Raw genomic sequence first — 24,405 nt, forward strand, 5'->3', positions numbered from 1 at the left:
TACAATACTGCCATAAATCACCACATTTACCACATTCCCTACTCCTGCTCAGATATTAAACTCAGTTCCAGTTCAGCGTTTTGATTTTAAATTACTTTTGCCAGCTGTGAATGTCAAACACAAGAACAATGCACGATCAGTGCACACACTGAGTTAAATACCTCAATCTCTCTTCCTGGTTATTCCCAGCCCAAGATTAGAATGTAGCAATCATGTTTAAATAATGACTTAAAAAGATAGAGAATAGAGAAATAGACAAAAGACATCAGTTGGCCCCACCTTTTATAAGCATCTTTGCTTGTTTATTCTACATTGAACACTTCAACCAGTAGGTGCAAAGAGCACAGCTAAGTACTTGTTGGGACGGGTAACTGCTAGATCCTGAACAAACTCTTATCTTACAACATTGGGAAGGGAAACTGCTTTACCAGTGCAACACAAAGACTATACCACCACTAAAAAGAGACCAATTTCTAAGAATTTCCAATGATCACAACGAACTCAATTGCAGGCACCAAACAAATAAACAGTCATATAAAAAGGAGTCTTTGTTTATTTATACTGAACAAAATAATTGTTGTCAAAGTGCAAATGATTCCTCCCAACCGGTTTCTAAGTAGTGAGAGCATTGTTTTGGTGCACAGTACACAAATGGAAACTTGGCAAAAACTGACTTGCAGAGAAGTGAACTTGACAGACCCTGCAAACAGGTACAGAGATTGTGACACCCAAATAATCAGGTCCTGTTGACTGCAACAAAAACAACAACTTTTTTGCTTACTGCTGTCTTAAATTGTTTCAGCATTCAATCAGTGCTAACAGAGCTGTTGACTGGTTGGATGCCTACGAAAGCAAGTAATATTATTAAAAACGAGCCTGCACTGCTTAAAGGGAAGGTACATTGTGTCAGAAGCAGGAAAGGAATCTGGCGTGTGAAAGGTTGAATAATGGAATATGAGCGAGCAAGAGTTTGAAAATTTTCAGAAGCTGAATTGTGTAACTCATCTCAAAACTGTGCATTCCAACATGTATACTATTTTGGACCCTAAACCACACTGGTGACATCCACACAAAGGGCACTATTGGGCCAATTTTGTGCCAGTAAGGCCAAACTAGAAGAGTTATTTGTTTTTGTAATCTTAATGTTTAACCAAAGACTATAGGATTCACTGTCATGATACATCAATTACATAAACCTCAGTACAGTGTGACTCCAGTTATGGGTAAAATATCCATTTTAGATTATTATAATTTGTAATGTTCTAAATTCATTTGTTTAGTGATATAGTTGCCCAAAAGGCATTTACATATTAACTGCACTGCTGCAGGTCTGGAATCACTTGTAGGCCACACTAGGTAAGGATGGTCGGTTCCTTCCCTAAAGAACTTTACTGAACGAGATGAGTTTTTCTGATGATCAACATGGTCATCATTAGATGAAATCCCATCTCCAGGACCTGCACATTTGGTGAAAGTTTAAACCTGTGAACATCAGATTTTGTTTTAAACCTATTTCAAATTCCACCATCGGCCATGGTGGGATATGAACCCAGATCCCCAGAACATTACCAAGGTCACTGGTTAACAGTATAACGATAATACCATTAGACCATCACATCTTGTGTATGGATATGTCTACAGAGCTCGAAATAGGGCTACTACAATTCCTGAAGAAGGGTTTATGCCCGAAACGTCGAATTTCCTGTTCCTTGGATGCTGCCTGACCTGCTGCACTTTAACCAGCAACACATTTTCAGCTCTGATCTCCAGCATCTGCAGACCTCACTTTTTACTCCAACACTGTTCTTGTTGAATTGCCTTTCCTCCCGAATAACAGGGAAAATGATTCAATGTGGTTACATCATCACATCTGCCTTTCCAATAGGACTTGATTGGGGACAAGAAGGGCTGACTCTGGGCACAACAAGGGAATTCAGGTAGGAGTGGGCAGAATAAGAGGGGAGCCCAGTAATAGCACTAGTAATGGGTTGGACTCTTTGCCGGCAGGCAAAGGGAAAGATGGGAGGACACAGTGCTTTTATGGATAGGAAAATAGAAAGTACATCAGCTTCAGTACAAGGTTAGAAGCAAAGAAATATTTTGTATTCTAGCATTACCTCTGCAACATTTCTTTGTCTGCAATACATTATCTTGAATTAGCTTTCATTGTCATAAATACTCACTTGCACGAGTACAGTGAAAGCTTTATAAGCTGCCATTGACTGTGTCATCTTACGTGCAAACGAACCTCAGCACAGAATGTTGGTACAAAGCAGAAGTATAGAGTAAGCAAGTTAAGGAGTTAAACATTACAGTCCTTCTTACTAAAACGTAGAAACATGAAGAAACACAGTTAATGGAACAACATCACAGTCCGAAAGTGGCTGGCGATGCTGGGCTTGCACTCCTCACGAGGGCTTTACCTCACCCCACCTTCACCTCCGTGCTGCCTGCTCACTCTCTCATCCCTCACTGTGACGACTGCTCCCTCGCTCATCCCTCACCGTGCTGCCTGCTCCCTCTCTCACCCCCCTCGATGCTGCCTGATCCCTCGACTGCCTTCTCCCTCTCTCACTCCCTCGGACTGCCTGCTCCCTCTCTCACCCTCTTCCGTGCAACCTGCTCCCTCTCACATGCCCCATGTTGCTGACTACACCCACTCTCATTCCCATGTTGCTGCCTGCTCACACTCTCACTCCCTCCGCGCTGCCTGCTCCCTCTCTCACCCTCCTCCGCGCTGTCTGCTCCCTCTCTCACCCTCCTCCGCGCTGTCTGCTCCCTCTCTCACCCTCCTCCGCGCTGTCTGCTCCCTCTCTCACCCATCTCGGTGCTGCCTGCTCCCTCTCTCACCCGCCTCGGTGCTTCCTGCTCCCTCTCTCACCCCCCACCCTGATGCCTGCTCCCTCTCTCACTCCCACCGTGCTGCCTGCTCCCTCTCTCAACCCCCACCCTGCTGACTGCTCCCTCTCTCACCCCGCACCGTTCTGCGTGCTCCCTCTCTCACTCACTCGGTACTGCCTGCTCCCTCTCTCACCCCCCTCGATGCTGCCTGCTCCCTCTCGACTGCCTGCTCCCTCTCTCACCCTCCTCCGTGCAACCTGCTCCCTCTCACACGTCCCACGTTGCTGCTTACGCCCACTCTCACCCCTCATGTTACTGCCTGCTCCCTCTCTCACCCTCCTTCATGCTGCTTGCTCCCTCTCCCACCCGCCACCGTGATGCCTGTTCCCTCTCACATCCTCCTCCGTGCTGCCTGCTCCCTCTCTCACCACCTAACGTGCTGCCTGCTCCCTCTCTTAACCCCCCTCGGTGATTCGTGCTCCCTCTCTCACCCCCCCACCCTGCTGCCTGCTCCCTCTCACCCCCCACCCTGCTGCCTGCTCCATCTCTCTCCCCCCCACCCTGCTGCCTGCTCCATCTCTCGCCCCCCACCCTGCTGCCAGCTCCCTCTCTCGCCCCCCACCCTGCTGCCAGCTCCCTCTCTCGCCCCCCACCCTGCTGCCAGCTCCCTCTCTCGCCCCCCACCCTGCTGCCAGCTCCCTCGCTCTCTCCCTCCTCTGTGCTTCCTGCTCCCTCTCTCGCCCCCCCCCCACGTAGCTGCCTGCTCCCTCTCATTCCCTCCATGCTGCCTGCTCCCTCTCTCCCTCCCTTGGGACTGCCTGCTCCCTCCCTCGGTGCTGCCTGCTCCCTCTCTCACCATCATTTGGAATGACTGTCATTGATATCAGGGTCTCTCTTCCCACAGACTCGCACCTTGCATAACTGAAGCAGATTAGATGAAGGGAAAAAAAATAGAAGTAAAAGCAGAGAGAGCAGATGGACCATGCGCCAGCAGGCAGCTGCTGCACTCAGCTCTTACACTGCTGCCATCTCAGAACAATAAAGAATATTTTCATTACATGTTGCTTGAATTCAAAACGTAAGCTCAAGAAGGAGTAAAACTAAGCTGCATGAAAACATCATTAAAAATCTGGAAAAGATTATGTGGGAGAGTCAGAAATGTGGAATCTGGCAAATCTGGTTCAGCAACACAACTAGAGAAGTTAATCATATAAGTATCAACACCCAGGCAATATCATACCAAGCCAGCGAAAAGACAAAAGAAGCTTATCAGATTTCTGAACTCCTTCCAATAAATGTACTTCATGTTGAATAGAGCTGAGGAAGCGAGTTACAGAGAGAATAACAGATGAGTAGATAACAAGAAGTTGTCTTAAATGGCACCTGTAACACAACATGCCAATTCACGGCAGTGTTACAGTATTTCACGAGTAAAAAGTGAGGTCTGCAGAGGCTGGAGATCAGAGCTGAAAATGTGTTGCTGGTTAAAGCACAGCAGGTTAGGCAGCATCCAAGGAACAGGAAATTCAACATTTCGGGCCAGAGCCCTTCATCAGGAATGACATCAAGACAGTTGTTTGCACACCTGATCAATCATCTGGTCAAATAGATTGATTTTAAGGACCGCTCATCATAGATGCTCAATTAGAAAAGTACATCATCCAGATCATCAGTTAGCGCAGTTGGCTGGATGGCTGGTTTGGAATGCAGAGTAATCATAACAGTGCAGATTCGATTCCTGAACTGACTGAGGTTACCATGAAGGTACCGCCTTCTCAATCTTGCCTGTGGTGTGGTGCCTCCCAGGTGAAAGCATCACCAATCATCTCTCTCTCTAATAACAAGGTGGGACTATGGTGACTTTAATTTATGTTATATGATTGAGGTTTGACAGGGTGGGTCAAGAAGGAATTTGTAAACAATGCTGAAAATTTCAAAATGGGTTACTGTAAACCAATGTAGGTCAACAAACACATTGATGAATAGACAAGAGGGACTCGATGGCTGTTAGGGTATCTGGACATCCATGCACTCACAGTGCACCTTCCTCCAGGTCACCTTCACCATATACTGCATCATTCAATGCCTTGCAGACACTACTCAGTCTATGTTTCCATCATGAAGGTGAAAATAGCCCAAAATATAAAAGGGAGGACTAGAGGTGGCCATCCCTGATTATTACACAAACAAATCCAAAATTATAAGCAGCACATCAGCTCCTTTGACCTGAGATGACCAAATGTGGACCATCACGTCAGTAAAGAAGTTCCTCATCATCTCGGTTCTAAGCAGCCTCTCTCTTCTTTGGGACTGTGTCCCCTGGTTCTAGACAGCAACCCCAACTAACGGGAACATCTTTCAAAGTTCTACAAAAATTTTCTACACTTCAGTTGGATCACTTTTCATTCTTTAAGCTCTAGACAACATAGACTCCGTCTCCTCACTATCTTCTCATGGGACATTCCCACCATCACAGGCATCAGTCTGGTGAACCTCGATTGCACTGCCTCAATGGCAAGGGTATCCTTCTTCAGGTAAGGAAACCAAAATTGTATGCAGAATCCCAGTGCGGTTTACCAAGGCTCTATATAACTGCAGTGTGTGCCCTCAATGCCAATTGATGGAATTGCCAGAGGCCTGATCAGCCAAATCTGAAGTAGATATTGTTTGTTGCCTAGCCTTCACCTCAGAGGCTTGGTTGTCAGTTTGAGCAAGTCAGGGGTTTGACATTGCTGCAGTGTGAAAGGTTTAAAGGAGCTCCCATTGGCTGTACCATTGACCTGAATGGACCTTCTTGTGCAGCACGCTGGTTGAACATTGATGGAATTGCAGTTGAAGAATATTCCTGGCTAATCTGATGGTGATTGAATTGTCAGCTGTGTGAAAAATCAACGATGCCCTGCACTTGTGGGAAGGCAGCCAGTAATGTCAACCTGATTTTCCACTCATGCTGGCTATTATCATCCAAGGCAAGTTTACATAATGGTCAACCCTGAAAAAATTCTATCCGTCATCTGTATCCATTATATATCTTGTGTAGTGGTCTGCAAGACACTCAAATATGTTTCTGGAAGTACCCTGAAAGGAATCAAAAGGATTAAGGCCAGTCGTGGCTTTCATAGCCACTGATCATGCTTGTCCAACAGGTAGAAGACTTTTCTTTACGAGGTTGAAGAATTCCATGATCACCCAAACATGACAATCGCAGCCTGTGGGGAATGTTGCTTTCCCAAGAAGTCAAGGGAGCACAGTCTCATCTGTACAGCACTAATTAGGTAGTGTTTTCTGTTCAGAGTTTGAGGCTCCCTCCTCAGTATGTCCTCACTGTTATGGATACTGATCTTCCTCATCTGAAGTCCAGTCAAAGCAACCATAATGTGATCCATCATGATTCTTTGTACCAACATCTTGGTTATGCCTCACTAGGGTAGTGTGCTAAAAATATAGTCCCACTATTCCCACAGTCATCAAAAAACGTTAACGGTTCTAAAAAGTATGCAGAATTCTCCAATTTACCCATCTTTTAGACCAAGGTTGATAGAAAGTACAGACCAGGTTTGGTCTTTAACAAAAATAATTACAAGTAAATAGATTCCACCTCGAGGTAAACAATTATGAACTAGTAATTTATAAATCCACTAGTTAAAACTCTAACCTCCTTTTAAACTCTCTTCTGCACACATACAGACACAAACAGGCGATAAATCCAAATGTTATGGACAGAAGGAAAAAGACTTAGAAGGCAGTTCAGTTGTCCCTGTTCACAGGGCTTGTGAAATGTTTCTAGTGCGGATCAGGTCACTGCTTCTTGATCTTCTCCCTTAAGATATTTTCATCTATTTACAGAAGGCACAGGGTGACTGTTCATACTTATAAAAAGGTCTTTGATTTACCAATTAAAAGTCACAGCTTACAGCAACTGAGAGGGGAAGTTATCTGACTATGACACTTGAGGTGCCTTTCACAGCAGAGCCAAAACAGCTCCTTCTCCTCCACAAGGTCTAACGGTTTCTGCCAAACATTCCCAAGCCGTTCAGCTATCGGAGAGTGCTGTTCATGGCAGGCAGAAAGGCCCCTGTCATCAATAACTGGTCACTAGTTCACAAACCAAACAGCTACTTGTTGCCAGCCAAAACTCCATTCATACACATTCCCTTGCAGCCAGGCTTCCACCTCTGCTTGAAGAAGCAGCTGTGTAAACAGTGTTTACAATCAGTGTTGGGCTATTTACTTTTTAAAGTGGAGCAATACTTCAACAATCCTTGACTTCAACACTGTTCATTTCCCATTTCAGCCCACCATCAAAAAAAGAAAAATATACATCTTTAAACCTCCAAATTGTACAAATAAGTCTCTAGTAACTAATAATTTCACCTTCTCAACCAGACTAAGACTGTGGTTTGGAGAACTGGGTCTTTAGTCAGAGACTCACCAGGGCTCCTGACCTTCAACCATTTCATAGAACAGAACAGTACAGCACAGTACAGGCCCTTCGGCCCTCAATGTTGTGCTGCCTTTTATCCTACTCTAAGATCAGACTAACCTACATACTCTCCATTCAACTTCCATGTGCCTATCCAAGAACCACAAACTATCTCTTATGCATTTAACTCTACTAACACTGCTGGCAGTGCTTTCCACACACCCATCACATTCTGTGTAAAGAACCTACCTCTGACATCTCCCCTAAACCTTCATCCAATTACTTTAAAATTGTGCCCCCTCTTGATAGACATTTCCACCATGGAAAAAGTCTCTGACTATACGTTGTAGCTATGCTTTTCAACATCTTGTACACCTCTATCAAGTCACCTCTCTTCCTTCTTCTCTCCAATGAGAAAAGCCCTAGCTCCCTCAACCTAAGACACGCCCTCCAGTCTAGGCATCCTGGTAAAATATTCTCTGCACCCTCTAAAGCTTCCACAACTTTCCTATAATGAGGCAACCAGAACTGAGCATAATATTCCAAATGTGGTCTAACCAGGGCTGTTGTGGTTCTGTTCGCCGAGCTGGGAATTCTAGTTGCAGATGTTTCGTCCCCTGTCTAGGTGACATCCTCAGTTCTTGGGAGCCTCCTATGAAGTGCTTCTGTGATCTTTCCTCCGGCATTTGTAGTGGTTTGAATCTGCCGCTTCCGGTTGTCAGTTCCAGCTGTCTGTTGCAGTGGTCGGTATATTGGGTCCAGGTCGATGTGCTTATTGATTGAATCTGTGGATGAGTACCATTCTTCTAGGAATTCCCTGGCTGTTCTCTGTTTGGCTTGTCCTATAATAGTAGTGTTGTCCCAGGCGATTTCATGTTGCTTGTCATCTGTGTGTGTGGCTACTAAGGATGGCTGGTCGTGTCATTTCGTGGCTAGTTGGTGTTCATGGATGCGGACTGTTAGCTGTCTTCCTGTTTGTCCTATGTAGTGTTTTGTGCAGTCCTTGCATGGAATTTTGTACACTACATTGGTTTTGCTCATGCTGGGTATCAGGTCCTTCGATCTGGTGAGTTGTTGTCTGAGAGTGGCTGTTGGTTTGTGTGCTGTTAGGAGTCCTAGTGGTCGCAGTAGTCTGGCTGTCAGTTCGGAAATGCTCTTGTAGTATGGTAGCGTGGCTAGTCCTTTGGGTTGCGGCATGTCCTCGTTCCGTTGTCTTTCACAGCACAGCAAAAACAGCTCCTTCTCCTCCACAAGGTCTAATGGTTTCTGCCAAACATTCCCAAGCTGTTCAGCTATCGGAGAGAGTGCTGTTCATGGCAGGCAGAAAGGCCCTTGTCATCAATAACTGGTCACTAGTTCACAAACCAAACAGGTACTTGTTGCATCTGTTGCTGAAATTGTGCGGGTATCTGTTTTTGGCGAATACATTGTATAGGTGTTCTTCCTCTTTTTGCAGTTCTGGTATACTGCAGTGTCTTGTGGCCCTTTTGAATAGTGTCTTGATGCAACTTCTTTTGTGTTGGGGTGGTTGCTTTCATAGTTCAGGACTTGGTCTGTTGTGTGTGGCTTTCCTGTATACCTTTGTGGTGAATTCTCCGTTCGATGTTCTCTGTACCATCACGTCTAGGAATGGGAGTTGGTTGTCCTTTTCTTCCTCTCTCGTGAATTGGATTACTGTGAGTGTGGCGTTGATGATCCGGTGTGTGTTCTCTATTTCTGTGTTTTTAATGATTACAAAGGTGTCATTCGCAGATCTGATGCAAATTCACCCCAAACTCTGGGTCAGAATACCCTCCTTCCTAACATCAGCCTGTTCTAGTGTATCAGTCTGTTTCACACTGTTCTCAGAAACATCAAGGTCCCTATCAGTAGTGAATACTGAAGCAAAGTATTCACTAAGAACCTCCCCTATCTCCTCCACCTCCTCCGACCCCAGGCGCAAGTTCCCTCCAAGATCCCCGATCAGCCCAACCTTCACTCTGGCCATCCTCTTGTTCCTCACAAGAGGAGAGCGCCTTATGGTTTTCCTTAATCTTACCCACTAAAGCTTTTTCATGCCCCCTTCTAGCTCTCTTAAATCCATTCTTCAGTTCCTTCTTAGCTACCTTGTAACCCTGTAGAGCCCTGTCTGATCCTTGCCTCATCAACCTTAATTAAGCTTCCTTCTTCCTCTTGACTAGTGTGCCATGGTGTGTCACTCAAACCTAACATCCAATTTAGTATCGAGCTTCTCAAACTCCAGGAAGCTAACACAGGAGACATTTAATTTCAAATTAGTGTCAGATTCTCTAAAAAGGAGCTTCATTTAAATAGGATGATAGTGGGCCTGCCATGTCAGAGCAGGCCACTTAGATTCCCTACCATGATTCACCACCTTGACATAATGGTGAGGCTTGTGCCTGGAGATGGCTGACAAAGTGTGGTGAAGGAATGATGATATGTCTTACTAGCTGCAAACACAGAAGGCGGCTGCAGTGGCAAGGTATTGACAATAGACAATAGGTGCAGAAGTAGGCCATTCTGCCCTTCGAACCTGCACCACCATTCATTATGGTCATGGCTGATCATCCTCAAATCAGTATCCTGTTCCTGCCTGATCTCCATAACCCTTCATTCCACTATCCTTAAGAGCTCTATCCAACTCTTTCTTAAACGAATCCAGAGACTGGGTCTCCACTGCCTTCTGGGGCAGAGCATTCCACACACCCACCACTCTCTGGGTGAAGAGGTTTCTCCTCATCTCTGTCCTAAATGGCCTACCCCTTATTTTTAAGCGGAAACATGTTTCCTGCCTCCAGAGTGTCCAATCCTTTAATAATCTTATATGTCTCAATTAGATCCCCTCTCAGTCGTCTAAACTCAAGGAAATACAAGCCCAGTCGCTCCAATCTTTCAACATAAGATAGTCTCGCCATTCCAGGAATTGACCTCGTGAACCTATGCTGCACTCCCTCAATAGCCAGAATGTCTTTCCTCAAATTTGGAGACCAGAACTGCACACAATATTTCACTTGCAGTCTCACCAGGGCCCTGTACAGCTGCAGAAGAACCTCTTTGCTACTATTCTAGCCTTCTTCACTACCTGCTGTACCTGCACGCTTGCCTTCATTGATTGGTGAACAAGAACACCCAGGTCTCTGTGTACTGCCCCTTTACCTAACGTGACTCCATTTTAGGTAGTAATCTGCCTTCCTGTTCTTACCACCAAAGTGGATAACCATACATTTATCCACATTAAACTGCATCTGCCATGCATCTGTCCACTCACCTAACCTGTCCAGGTCACCCTGTAATCTCCCAACATCCTCCTCACATTTCACCCTACCACCCAGCTTTGTATCATCAGCAAATTTGCTTATGTTACTATTAATACCACCTTCTATATCATTAATATATATTGTAATAAGCTGCGGTCCCAGCACTGATTCCTGCGATACTCCACTGGTCACTGTCTGCCATTCCGAAAGGGAGCCGTTTATCACTACTCTTTGTTTCCTGTCAGCCAACCAATTTTCAATCCAAGTCAGTACTTTGCCCCCAATACTACGCGCTCTAATTTTGCTCACTCACCTCCTATGTGGGACTTTATCAAAGGCTTTCTGAAAGTCCAGGTACACTACATCCACTGGATCTCCCTTGTCCATCTTCAGAGTTACATCCTCAAAAAATTCCAGAAGATTTGTCAAGCATGATTGTGGCTCAACACATCACTGAAATCAGACCGTCAACCCATAATGATCATGAGGACAATGACAACACTCAAAAATCCCCAAAATAAAGTCACAAGCAGGCCTCGAGAAGGGTTCGTTTCCGATGTTCTGTGGCAATGACATACTGACAACAGAGACAAGGTTGGGAACCTGTGGTTCTTAGTTAAGAAATTGCGTACGGGCTGAATACTGACTGAATACTTCAAGTTTAATAATGAGGAGGCAGAGCATTGATGGCGAAGAAAATGAAGCAGATCTTTCACTCTAAATGCCACTGTCTAATGTACCCATAGCTATGTGGAGTGAGATTTGGCCTGGTCACTTGCATGACAACTCACATTTCTGAATAGATACAATCTTTAAACTGAGCGACAGCAGTGATCCTGTGTGGAAAGTGGTATTGTCAGTGAGCTAGACTTGGTTTTTATAAAATTGATGACATCATCATCTTTGCATTCATCTCTCTCCTAGCAAGTAAAAACTGAAAGATCTAGGTGAACATTTGTCAGTACGCAAACATCTTTGTTAATGTCCCGACTTTCCTTTCTTTCTTGCCTGAAGGCAGTGACTCAGAAAGAGAAATGATTCCACCTATATCAGCTGCAATCAAGCAGCCTCACCCAACTGGCTAATCTGTATTTTTTTTAAGTCAAGCCAGTGAATGTCATCAGGCTCCTGAACGGAGGTGGAGATATGGAAGGAGGAACCTATGGCTAGGCTGAATTTGATTGAATTCAGCCATCCAAATGCTGCGCTCAATCTTAAATTCTGTGCCATGCTCTGGAGGTTGTAGGAGTTTTTGCTTTAGGTCTGTCTTACTACTTATATTAGGTTAAAAGTCACACAGCACCAGGTTATAGTCCAACAGGTTTATTTGGAAGTACAAGCTTTTGGTGTGCTGCACCTTCATCAGGGAGCTAGTGGAGCAGCTGCACTAGCTACCTGACAGGAAGCAGCGCTCTGAAAGCTTGTTCTTCCAAATAAACCTACTGGACTATAACCTGGGTGGTGTGTGACTTTTAACTTTGTCCACTCCAGTCCAACACCAGCACCTCCACATCATACTTAAATAGGGGTCATGGGTGGTGATGTATAAGGGATGTAATGGGGCAGTCAAAGAGCAGGTTTTAAGGCCAAACTGAAGAGTTAAGAATTTGTCGTCACAGTTCAAATGCCTTGAACTTTGCTGTGACTTTCTGGCAGTGAGTAATGTTTTGTTCTGTGCATGTCTTTGTTGACTTTGACCAAAAGCCAAGTGCTCTTTCCTGTCCCACCAGATAAGAGCATTTTAACTAATAACCAAGATTATGAATGCAATGAAGGATTAAATAACATCTTCCAAAAACAGCCAGATTTTCTTTTTACATGTTATTGATGACTTACAGAGACTTACACCAGCATATGGCTAAAAACCTGAACCCATGAAAGACTAATGAAGGTACTGATTTTATTTCACCCCTGGCCATGATCTGATTTCTTCAAATGGTCAGCACTTGAACGGAATGTAAAGACTTCGTTTGCAGCAATTTTAAAACAGTATGGAAAGAAGGGGAGGAGAAAGATTAGAAAATTACTTTGAGTTATTATAGCACAGAAATGAACTTTTACATTTTAAAGAGAAGTAAAATCGGTTTTGATTAGGAGTTGGATACAGATCGGGAATATCTTTTTTCCCCGTGCATTCAGAAATAACTCCACAGTGTCTCAATACTGCATTTTTTCTCCTCAAATCATTTTAAAACTCTTGTCTCCTCTTTGTAAGATAATTCCAGTGTTAAACAACTTTTGCCTGCATGACTGAAGAACAATTTCACTGAATCTTTCCATGCTTTATTTTCTATTATGTACCCTGTATCTAAGGAAGGCCTTGGAGGGAGTCCAGAAGAGGATCACAAGAATGAACATATGTCCACATATCCCACTTGCACAAGTTAAAGTTGCTTTCCAGATCTATCTTTCCCACACTGTTTACCACAGCTCAACTCTCCTTTATTGCCTCTCAAAACTGAAATGCTCAAGTTAGAATATTAGGTCATACGATTTATGAGCAGAATTAGGCCATTCGGCCCATTAAATATTTTGCTATTCAATCATAGCTGATATCTATCTCAACCCCATTCTCCTACCTTCTCCCATTAACCTCTGATCCCATTATCAATAAAGAATTTACCTATCTATGTCTTAAATACTTAAATGATTTGGCCTATTAGGCTTCTATGGCAATGTGTTCCACAGATTCACCACTTTCTGGCTGAAGAAATTCCTCCACATCTCAGTTCTAAAGGGTCATTTCTTCACTGTGAAGCAGTGCTCTCGAGAGCTAGTGTCTATTAAGCGTGGAAACATCTTCTCTACATCCACTTTATCTATTTCAGTATTCTGCATGTTTCAGTGAGACACTACCTCATCCTTCAAACCTCCCACCGACTTTAGACCCAGAGTCCTCAACACTGCTCATATGAAAGACCCTTCGTCTCTGAAATCATTCTTGTCATCTTCTTCTAGCCCCCCTCCAAGGCCAACACATCCTTCCTCAGACACGGACCCAAAACTGCTCACAACATTCTAAATGTGGTCTGACCAGAGCTTTATACAGCCTCAGCAATACATCTCTGCTCTTACATTCTAGCCCTCTCAAAATGAATGCTAATGTTACATTTGCCTTCTAACTACCAGCCGACCCTACATATTAACATTAGGGGTCCTAGCTCAGGATTCTCTTAACTCCCTTTGGTGTTTCAGATATCCAAAGCCTTTCCCCATTTAGAAAATAATCCATGCCTTTTTTCTTCCTACCAAAGTGCATAACCTCACACTTTCCCACACTGTATTCCATCTGCCACTTCTTTGCCCACATTCTGAAACTATCCAAATCCCTCTGCAGTCTCCCACCTCCTCGACACAACTTGCTGCTTCACCTATCTTTGTGTCAACTGCAAACTTAGCAACAATGTCCTCAGTTCATTCATCCTGATGGCTAACATATAACATGGATAGTTGTGGTCCCGACAGTGACCCCTGCAGAACATTAGTCACCAGCAGCCATTCTGTAAAAGAGCTCTTTATCTCCACTTTCTGCCTTCTGCAAGTCAGTCAATCCTCTATTTCAGTACCTTGTCCTTAATACCAAGCGCTCTTGACTTATTTAGCAGCTTCCTGTGTGATACCTTTTCAAAGATCTTCTGGAAATCCAATTAGATCATTCCTGATGAATGACTTTTGCCTGAAATGTTGATTTTCCTGCTCCTCAGATGCTGCCTGACCTGCTGAGCTTTTCCAGCACCACTCTAATCTTGATTCTGATCTCCGGCATCTGCAGTCCTCACTTTCGTCCAATTAGATCGTGTCCACTGGCTCATTATTTCCTTAAAGAATTCTAACAGATTTGTCAGGCTTGGCTTTCTCAATGAAATCATGCAATACTTAGCTCAATTTTATCATGCGCTTCCAGGTACTCCGCATTCTCAACCTTAATAATGGACTCTAAATTCTTACCAATGAGCGAAATCCGGCTAACCTACCTATCGTTTTCTGTCTTCAGCCTTCCTCCCTTCTAAAGCAGGGGTATTACACTCACCATTTTCCAGTCCTCTGGTACCCTCCTGGACTTCAGGGATTCTTGGAAAATCACCACCAATGCCTCTACAATCTCCTCAGCTATCGCCTTCACTCTTTTTGCATTTTTCTGAATCTAGGTATCATCCTCATGGAAAATGCAGCTTCATAATTTTCCATTTTTTATTGAGAGCAGGGCTACATTCTCCTTGTTACTGCTCTGCTTTAGCATAGTCAAGCTCCAAGAGGGGAGAGTTACACTGCAAGAACAGAACCCATCGGTTTAACTCCCCCCTTTATGTTAATGGGGTTTGTGTTCGCCATATGCAGTGCACAATTAAAGATGATCACTGGGTGTCTTGTGTGCATTCACTTGTATTATCCGATATTCTACATTTGTAATATACTCTCTGTCAATGAAAATGCAGGCATATTAGGTATTGATACTACATTCAGCTGAGGATCTTAATGTCAGTAAATCAGCCAGTTCACTCATATCTTTCATTCAATCATTGACCTTCACCAGCTCACCAGTTGAGTTAAGCTCTTCTATGTTTGGTCCAATGCTGTAATAATGCCAGGAGTTGAGTGGCCCTGGCAGAACCTAAACTCTGCAGGTTTTTACTGAAGAAGTGCCATTTCTTAGCATTGTCTATTGTCCCTTTGATCACTTTGTTGGTCAATGAGGTTAGTTTTAAGAAACAACTCAAAAGGAGAAACAGAAACAGAGGGATTTAGGGAGAGAATTCCAGACCTTAGGGCTGAGGCAACTGATAGCATGGGCACCAGTGGTGGAGATGTTGAAATCAGGCTGCTCACAAAAACCGAATTAGAAAAATGCAGATGCCACAGGAGGCTGTGGGGCTGGAGGGGAATATGGAGTTCAGAAGAGAGAGTCATGGATGAATTTGGGAAAGAGTTGGAATTTTAGATTGGAGGTGTTGCTTGATTGAGAGCCAGATGTAGCAAGCAAACATAGGATTAAATGGGTCCTGGTGTGAATAAAGACACATGTAACTGTGTTCTGAAATGACTTTGGGTTTCAGAGATTAGAGTGTGGGAAGCCAGCCAGGATTGCATTGGCACAGGCAAGGCTAGTTATCATGGAGGCAATAATGACATTTTCTGCCGCTGATAAGCTGACATAGGGTAATGATGGGTGATGTGACAGAGATGGTGTCTTAGCGATGTCATGGATATGTGGTTGGATGTTTATCTCAGGATCAAATTTGTTAGCAACAGACATTGCTGGGGAAAGGGTAAAGCTAGGGAACAGCAGAGTTTGGAGATTTTTATGCTATTTTTTAATCATCGAAATTTCTTTGAATTTGAGGGGTGCAATGGGTGAACGGTATTGTCACTAGACTAGTAATCGAGAGCTGGAAGGGATGGATTGAACGTGGAGGAGTAAGTGTGTACAAACACACAATAGCATTTAAGAAAAGTTGCATATTTGTCTCAAGATATGTAATTTTGCCAAAAGAAATGAAGCTATTTTTTCACAACTGTGTTTTGGCTCAGATTTTGCTTTGAGCATCAGACAAATAGCTTTCACTGTTCACCTTGTGTACACAATTATCCAAGGACTCTAACCAGGCTTGTCAGCTCATACCTCCAGTGGTTAGATGTCTGTTTGAATTTAGTATCTCAAAGGGGTTTCAGACAAAGAACAAGCAGGGAAGTCCTTCACCTAAACAAACTGAAGTGACCTCAATGAGATGAGCACACTGCAAAACAGAAAGTTGTAAAAGAAAGGGAATGTCAATCACATTTAAGCCATTGTACAGAAAGCAGAATAAAAATCAGGGCATACAGTTGTGTTTAAAGAAAGGTTATAAAAGGGAAAACAGAAACAAAATGTAATTCTACTCTTAAAATCTGCAGCATCGTTTTCTTCTGAAGGAATGAAACTCCATATGCGATATTAATTTATCAGGATCACACAGGTTATTCAACTATAATTATCATTTAATTTGCCCTTAAAAATGTTATTCCAACTGTACAAGGGCTAACGTTTTCATTTTTCTTTAAAAAGAAAACAGCGTTTAATTACCATCACACAGTGATCTCTATGCACAGTCCATTGACGACTGCAACAGCACATCTTGTGGAAGAACAGGAGGTCACTGCTTGACTTCTGATTTTTATCTGCTTACAAGCAGGTGCCCAGAAATTGCTGTTTTACCCAGTAATGCCAGTTATTACTATGTACAACAAAGTCTGGGACCATATTGTTGTAAAATCAAAAGACAGTATGTTAGACTCTAGCCTAACAAAGCTTTGACAAAAGGTCAGTTAGACCCGAAACGTCAGCTTTTTTCTCTCCTTACAGATGCTGCCAGACCTGCTGAGATTTTCCAGCATTTTCTCTTTTGGTTTCAGATTCCAGCATCTGCAGTAATTTGCTTTTATTTTATGTTAGACTCTAGATCTGAAACTACTTTAAAAAACTGATCAACCAAAATAATGGTAAGACTAACAACAAAAACAAGTAGTCAATCAGAAAATTCATAGGACAGTTACAGAATGAGAAATATTACTGTCATCCAAATGCTTACATTTTTCATTGAAACTCTGAAGTATAATAATCAAGTCAGATTAAAAGGCTTTGCCTCCTGCACCTACTCATTATCCTTGCATTTTGTTTACTTACACCAGTGAGCTAAACAATCGCATGCAACTGCTGAAGAATTTCTGACTGATCAGTAAATTGGAGTGTGATGGCTTGAAATACAATGCTTTGTTTATATTCAGCATGTAGTAACATAACTGAATAGCACCCTGAGGGAGACAGAGTTAATGGACAATTATTCAAATCACTCCAGTTAGAACCTCTATCTTTGGATGACTGTTACCAAACAAACAGCAATAGTTTACAGATATCCAGCAGTGTTAAATCATGAAGACTTAAAAGTGAAGTATCAAAGCTGCTATTTTCTGTCCCCTCTGAACACAATTTATTTTGTCTAATGCAACATTCATGAGTGTTTTAAATTTTGTACGTAATTGTTTTCTGACAATGTTTCTCCATCTGTGGATTTTGAAAGCCTGTCAGTTTGAGCCACAGTGCAATGGTGCACATACTGAAGAACTCTTTCCTAGGATTGGTGACTGTGGCACAATGCCTGTCCTCTTACCAAGATACATTTCACAGTAGGGGAATGGATGATACAGTTTTAGATTAGCTCGGTCAATCAAAGGGTGACCATCACATTGAAATCGTTAGTTTAAGACTGAGAAACTGTTATTACACAATCATGTAGACATTGAAAAGATTTATTCGAGGTTTTGTAAATCATGAAACCAATTGAGAGGGTTGATATGCATAGACTGCCAGATTTAGATAGGTTAAAAGATCACCAAGGGAGCACAAACATAACCTGAAACTAATCTAATAAAATTTTCATTTTTAGGACACACATTCTACAGTGTTAGTACTGAGCACAAACTCAGGTCTAGACAAATTTCTGCCTCACTGGATAGAATTGTCTCAATTATTTAATTAAATTTAAGCACTAAAATCTTATCTTCAGTGTATCTCATTCAGATAATTTAGTGACATTCAGCATTTTTACCTTTGTTATATTTTAAGGATTTTTCTTCCTGGGCAATTGAGAGACATCGAGTTATTATTATTGCCTGCTGTTTCTGCAGACTAGCTAAAATTTACACTATCGTCTGCAGAATATTTGTACCACAGGACTCACAGTTCGGGAAGGATGCACACTTTGTGTAGTTTCACTATCACTGCTTCCTGATGGTGAGCTATTTAACAAGACCAGCATATGCTCATATCTTATTCAGATTAAGTCTGGTGACCTATAGCTCATCCACATGCACTTGATTGATTTGTCTGTGCTTTAATATTGCTACTAGACTGTGACACCCTGATCGGTGATGGTGGCCTGGGTGTGTTCAGAGTCCCAGGTTAAAAGTAGTTCAGTGTAGCTGTGCAGGAAGAAGGTGAATGATCTTCTGCACTCTGCAAGGATGTCACTCTGTTTTCTCGTTGCTACCTCAAAACACACAGAGCCACTCACTTAACATTTTTATTAATTCCCTTGTTGGACATAGGTATCACTGGCTGGCCAACATTCATTGCCTATCCCTAGTTGCCCTTGAGAAGGTGCGGGTTGAACTGCCTTCTTGTACTACTGCAGTCCACCTATTGTGGGTAGATCCACAAAGCCATTAGGTCATGAATTCCAGGTATTTGGCCCAGCGACAGTGAACAAATAGCAATATATTTCCAAGTCAGGGTGGTGAGTGACTTAGAGGGAATCTTGTAGGGTGGTGGTGTTCCCATGGATCTGTTGCCCTTGTCCTTCTTGATGGAAGTAGTCATGAGCTTGGAAGGTGCTAAAGAATTTGGTGAATTTCTGCTGTGCATCTTGTACCATGCACGCTGATGCCACTAAGCGTCAGTGGGGGATGGAGTGGATGCAAACAAGTGAGCTGCTTTGTCCTGAATGGTGTCAAGCTTCTTGATAGTTGTTGAGGCTGCACTCATCCAGGCAAGTGGGGAATATTCCATCAGTGTCCTGATTGGTTAAAAATCACAGAACACCAGGTTATAGTCCAACAGGTTTATTTGGAAGCACCAGCTTTCAGACCACTGCTCTTTCATCAGGTGTTTGTGGAGCTTAACCACCTGATGAAGAAGCAGTGCTCCGAAAGCTAGTGTTTCCAAATAAACCTGTTGGACTATAACCTGGTGTTGTGTAATTTTTAACTTTGTACACCCCGATCCAACACAGGCACCTCCAAATCATCTCTCCTGATTTGTGCCTTGTAGATGGGAGACAGGCTTTGTTGATTCAAGAGGTAAGTTACTCGCTGTAACATTTCACACCTCTCACCTGCTCTTGTAGCCACTGTAATTCTATCGTGGGTCCAGTTGAGTTTCTGGTCTATGTTAACCCCTCAGGATGTTGATAATGAAGGATTCAGCAATGGTAACACTATTGAATGTCAAGGGGCAGTGGTTAGATAGTCTCTTCTTGGAAATGTTGATTACCCAACAATGTGTGGTGCAAATATTAATTGCCACTTTTCAGCCTAAATCCGGATATTGGCCAGATCTTGTTGCATTTGGACATGGAGTGCTTCAGTTTCTGAGGAATCACAAATGGTGGTGGGTGGGGGAGCACCATCCTCATGATCTGTCCTACCTACCTATCTTCCTTTCCACTCCACCCTCCTCTCTGACCTATCACCTCTATCCCCATCCCCATTCACCTATTATACTCTATGCTACTTTCTCCCCACCCCCACCTCATTTATCTCTCCACCGCAGGCACACTGCCTCTATTCCTGATGAAGGGCTTTTGCCAGAAACATCGATGTTCCTGCTCCTCGGATGCTGCCTGACCTGATGTGTTTTTCCAGTACCACTCTAATCTAGGCAGTGGTATAGTGACAACATCACTGGGTTAGCCACCCCGAACCCCAGGTTAATACTCTGGGAACATGGGTTTGAATCCCGACATGGCAGATGGTGAAATTTGAAATTAATAAAGTAAAATCTGTAACTATAGTGGTAGCCTAATGGTAATATCATAATTATTGACTGTTGTAAAAACCCACTAACGTCCTTTAGTGAAGGAAATCTGCCATCCATAACTGAACTGGCCCACATGACTCCAGACCCACTGGAATGACTGACTTTTAACTTCCCTCTGCGTAATTAAGATGGGTGATAAATACTGCCCACATCCCAGGAATGAGCCCACATCCCAGGAATAATTGGAAAAAGGGACATGGTTCCCCACACTCAGCTAGGACCTGCCTGACTGTGGCTAACCCCCTAGACTGGAATCAGATTATTCCCTTGACGGACTGTGGTAGTATACCCTGTCTGACCATAGTTCCCCTTGGCCCTACCAAAGACTGTTCCCTTTTGTCTTTCAAACATAACCATTGGTTGAAGCACATGCAGTTTATTTGTCACATATGCTGGTGACACATGTTGTTAGTACGACATTAACTTGGCATGTGTGCCAAACAGCAACATGTCCAATCCCTGACAGACAAGTTGGAATCTTCTACCCAGGTACTGAAAAACAACATAGACCAGAAAGGCTGACAGCCTGTAAGTTAGCACCGAAGATCTCTCAGCAAGTGCAAAGTGACTGTGTGCTAACTGGTGGTTTGGTGATGTTGACTTGCATGGAAAAAGGCTGGAACAGGATAATGTCTGTAGAGCATGCTGGGACATTGTGGTCAAGACAAATATTGGATGGAGGGCTAGGAGATACAAATTGTAAGCTGCTGCCGCCAGGTAGTAATCACTAACTTCCATATCCTGAATTTGTCTCATCTGATTTCTTGAGGAAAGATTGGGAGCTGCACAAAAATGACATAAGTTTATGCAATAAAGGTATGCAAATATTTTGAGATATTGTAGCTTCTGCTCATTGACAAGATTCTGAATTTGTCATTTAACATCTCAAAGGGAAAATTAGAAATATTCTTCTCAACATTGAGAAACCGATTTTTCCATTTTCACCACATTTTGCAACTTTTTTTGCCATTGTTCATGCCACGCAGAAAATTATGTCCATACTTATCTTTAAAGATAAAATTTACTGGTTTCTTTTTGCATACATATATATCATCAACTACCTGATTTACACATTTTAATACCATTTATTTGGATTTATATGGATTTTGAATTAATTTTTGTGTCTGACATTATTAACAAATTTACAAGTACTTCTGTAGCTATAGTGATTTCTTTCAAAACAATTTGTCGGGGCTATTTTGACAGCCTAATGGGTTTTTGATTACGTTATAGTCGTATAACTTAGCCAGCTTGATGATTATGCTTTAAAGTCTGTTCGAAATTTCTCAAGCTATTTCTCAAGAAAGTGTTAGGGAAAACACCTATAGTTTAGAAGGAGAGATTTTTGCATGTCTTTACTTTCATTTGGGCAGTTCTGTGAAATCATAGCTCCAGATAAAGGGGAGAATATAGTAAGACTAGATTGCCTTACAGTAAGGAATTAGTGATAGCTGCAAATGTGTTGCTGGTCAAAGCACAGCAGGCCAGGCAGCATCTCAGGAATAGAGAATTCGACGTTTCGAGCATAAGCCCTTCATCAGGAATTGGAAGTGTTGGAATAAAACCATGGAGAGGACTTGAAGGGGTGTTTGTTTAAACTTGGGTGCCTGACAGCTGCAGGAATAAGCTATTAGAGGTTCCACTATACAAGTTAAAGTCACAATTACCCTGAACTGATTGAAGGGAGGGGGGAACTGGATGGGGTGGGGTGGAGTAAATGATTGGATCCGGCAATACATATATGTCAAGAACCAGGTGAGTCTCTTGATTTGATATTTATAAAATTAAATTGAGTACAGCAGATGAATGGTTCATAGAACAGCTTATTTTCTTTGAAGTACTGATTGGATATAAGGAAGCTCACAATATCACAGGCAGCAGATAAGGCCAGAGCATACAAAGGCACAAGTAAACAGATTAACACGCTGACTACCCAATCAAGAAGACAGCAGGGCCGAGGCTGTAAAACAGCAATTGAAGATTGTACATTGGATAGAGATAGATATGATGGGGTGTTTGAGGTATCATTAGACTTGGGAGCCATGCAACTGCTTGAAATGTTTGGACGTTGACAGAAAAGCAACAAATTCATATGGCTATTCTGATCAGGAAGGGGGGGGGGGGGGGTACAACTCCACAACCTTTAATCTAAGCTTTAAACTTGGTATGAGAGCACCAAAGACTATAATTCCCCTCAAACTACTAGAAGATCTTCTATGAAAGTCTGAAAGAACGTGGGGACCCAAAGAAAGAAACAGAGGAGCTAAATGCTAATAGTAGACGGTGAACTGAGGTTGGGTAACTAGGAACAACCCAAATCAGAGGGTCATACAAAAGACAAAAAAGATGTTAGTAACTATGAAATGAAGAAGATATCACTGAAGATTGAAAATATGACACCCATTTAAAAGTACCTTCATAGAACCTACAAATTGGGTAAATCATTGAGCAAGATAACATGCAAAGCCAAATGAATGACATTAGCAGGCAGATGTTGAAATTCTAATGGCCAATATTGAAAGATTCAAATACCTCTTGACAAAAAAAGGAAATAACTACATTAAAAAAAGTTTAGGTGTCTAAAGAATTTCCAGAACTAACAGCATTCCAAGATGACAAGTCAGAATAAAAGTTGCTGATCTAGAAAGATTTAAGATTAAGATGGATTTTACCTAGTTTTTTTAAATATATGATTCTTGTTATTAATATAGGCACCGGAGTGTGGCGACTTAAAGATTTTTGATTGTTTTGCAAAAATACAAGTGACAAAAAAATTACTATTTTATTCTAAGCTGGACATAACATGCATATTGTATAAGAAGATATGGAAGACAAGCTTCTGTGCAAGTTAGATAGTTGACAGAGGAGACAGCCAGAATGGAAGATTCAGGGCAAGAATTCAACAGAAGATGGCTCAAGAGCAAGAACTTGAAAAAGAAAACATTATCAGAGTTTAGTTTAGGTAGTATGCTAATCATCCACAAATGCAATTCAACACTAGATCACAAATCTGATTTTTTCAATAAATTGTAAAAAAAAATGACGAGTTTAAAAAAGGAAATATGAAATACCAGAAACCAAGCAAAACAGGTGTGGCAGGAAGCTGGAAAACTGGTGGAAAAAAAGTTGAATTGTTGGAAGAGAAACATAAGCTGTTAAATTGTAACAGAGTTTGTGGAACAATACTAAAAGATCAAAGACCAACTGCAGCTTCCTACTTTAGCTCAGAAAGAGAGGCACAACTTTTATGGCATCATTTCATTGGTAGAATAATGTTTATTTTGAGGAGAAAAGAAACTGGAAGATGACTTAGGATGTTCGATTTAATTATAAAAGTAAATTGTTAATCTATTTTCAACAAAGAGTTAATGATTCAGAGGCATCAGTTTTAAAGGAATGTAGCATGTCTTATTGTTACATAATTCCAATTTGATTTAGGAACTGTATGTTCATAAGTATATGAGAATAAATATTCCGAGTGCCACATTACTCACGACTGAGCTGTGTCTCAAACCAGCAACACACAGCAAGAGCTGAAAAATACATTCGATTAAACTCCAAAATCTAGAACTGTGATTATTTCAAACTTCCTGTAAACACGAAACAGGAACTTTATAATTCAGAAGATTAATAGAAAATAAATCGTTTGTTGCTTCTTAGTGTCCAGAGCTGTGTAGGCTAGGGGGATTACCCATGATAAATGTGGGGTTATGAGGATAGGATGTTCTCAGAGTCTGGGTGGGGTGCATCTTGATGGACTGAATGGTCTCTTTCCACACTGTAGGGATTTTATGATTCATAGGCAGAGCCTTGGTGAGATGGATAGAAAATCTGTCAGCAGACAGGAAACAAAAAGTTGGAATAAACAAGTTTTCTGAATGGCAGGCAGTGACTAGCGGGATACCACAGGGTACTAGGATCCCAGCTATTCACAATAGATCTTAATGATTTAGATGAGGAAACTAAATATAATCTCTCAAAATTTGCAGATTACACAAAGCTGGAAGAGTGAGCTGTGAGGAGGATGCAGAAACGTTGCAGTATGGTTTGGACAAACTGAGTGAGTGGGTAAATGCATGGCAAATGCAGTATATTGTGAATAAATGTGAAGTTACCCACTTCAGTAACAAAAATAGGAAAACAGATTATTGGTTGTAACTTGAGACAAGGGAATATTCAACAAGACCTAGGAGTTTTCATGTACCAGCTGCTAAAAGTAAGAGTGCAAGTGCGGCAAGCCATAAAGAGGCAAACTTTACATGTTGGGCTTCATAGTGAGCAGATTGGAATACAGGAACGAAAATATATTACAG

The 24,405-nt window shown here is 42.2% G+C and overlaps 1 protein-coding gene across 2 annotated transcripts in view; it reads right to left on the reverse strand.

The window, feature by feature from the left end:
• The window catches only part of sytl4 (synaptotagmin-like 4), an 83,072-nt gene that overhangs the window by 47,253 nt on the left and 11,414 nt on the right, over positions 1-24,405 (reverse strand). The window lies entirely within an intron of this gene.

This window comes from Hemiscyllium ocellatum, chromosome 11, assembly GCF_020745735.1.
Source record: "Hemiscyllium ocellatum isolate sHemOce1 chromosome 11, sHemOce1.pat.X.cur, whole genome shotgun sequence".
Taxonomy (NCBI): Eukaryota; Metazoa; Chordata; class Chondrichthyes; order Orectolobiformes; family Hemiscylliidae; genus Hemiscyllium; species Hemiscyllium ocellatum.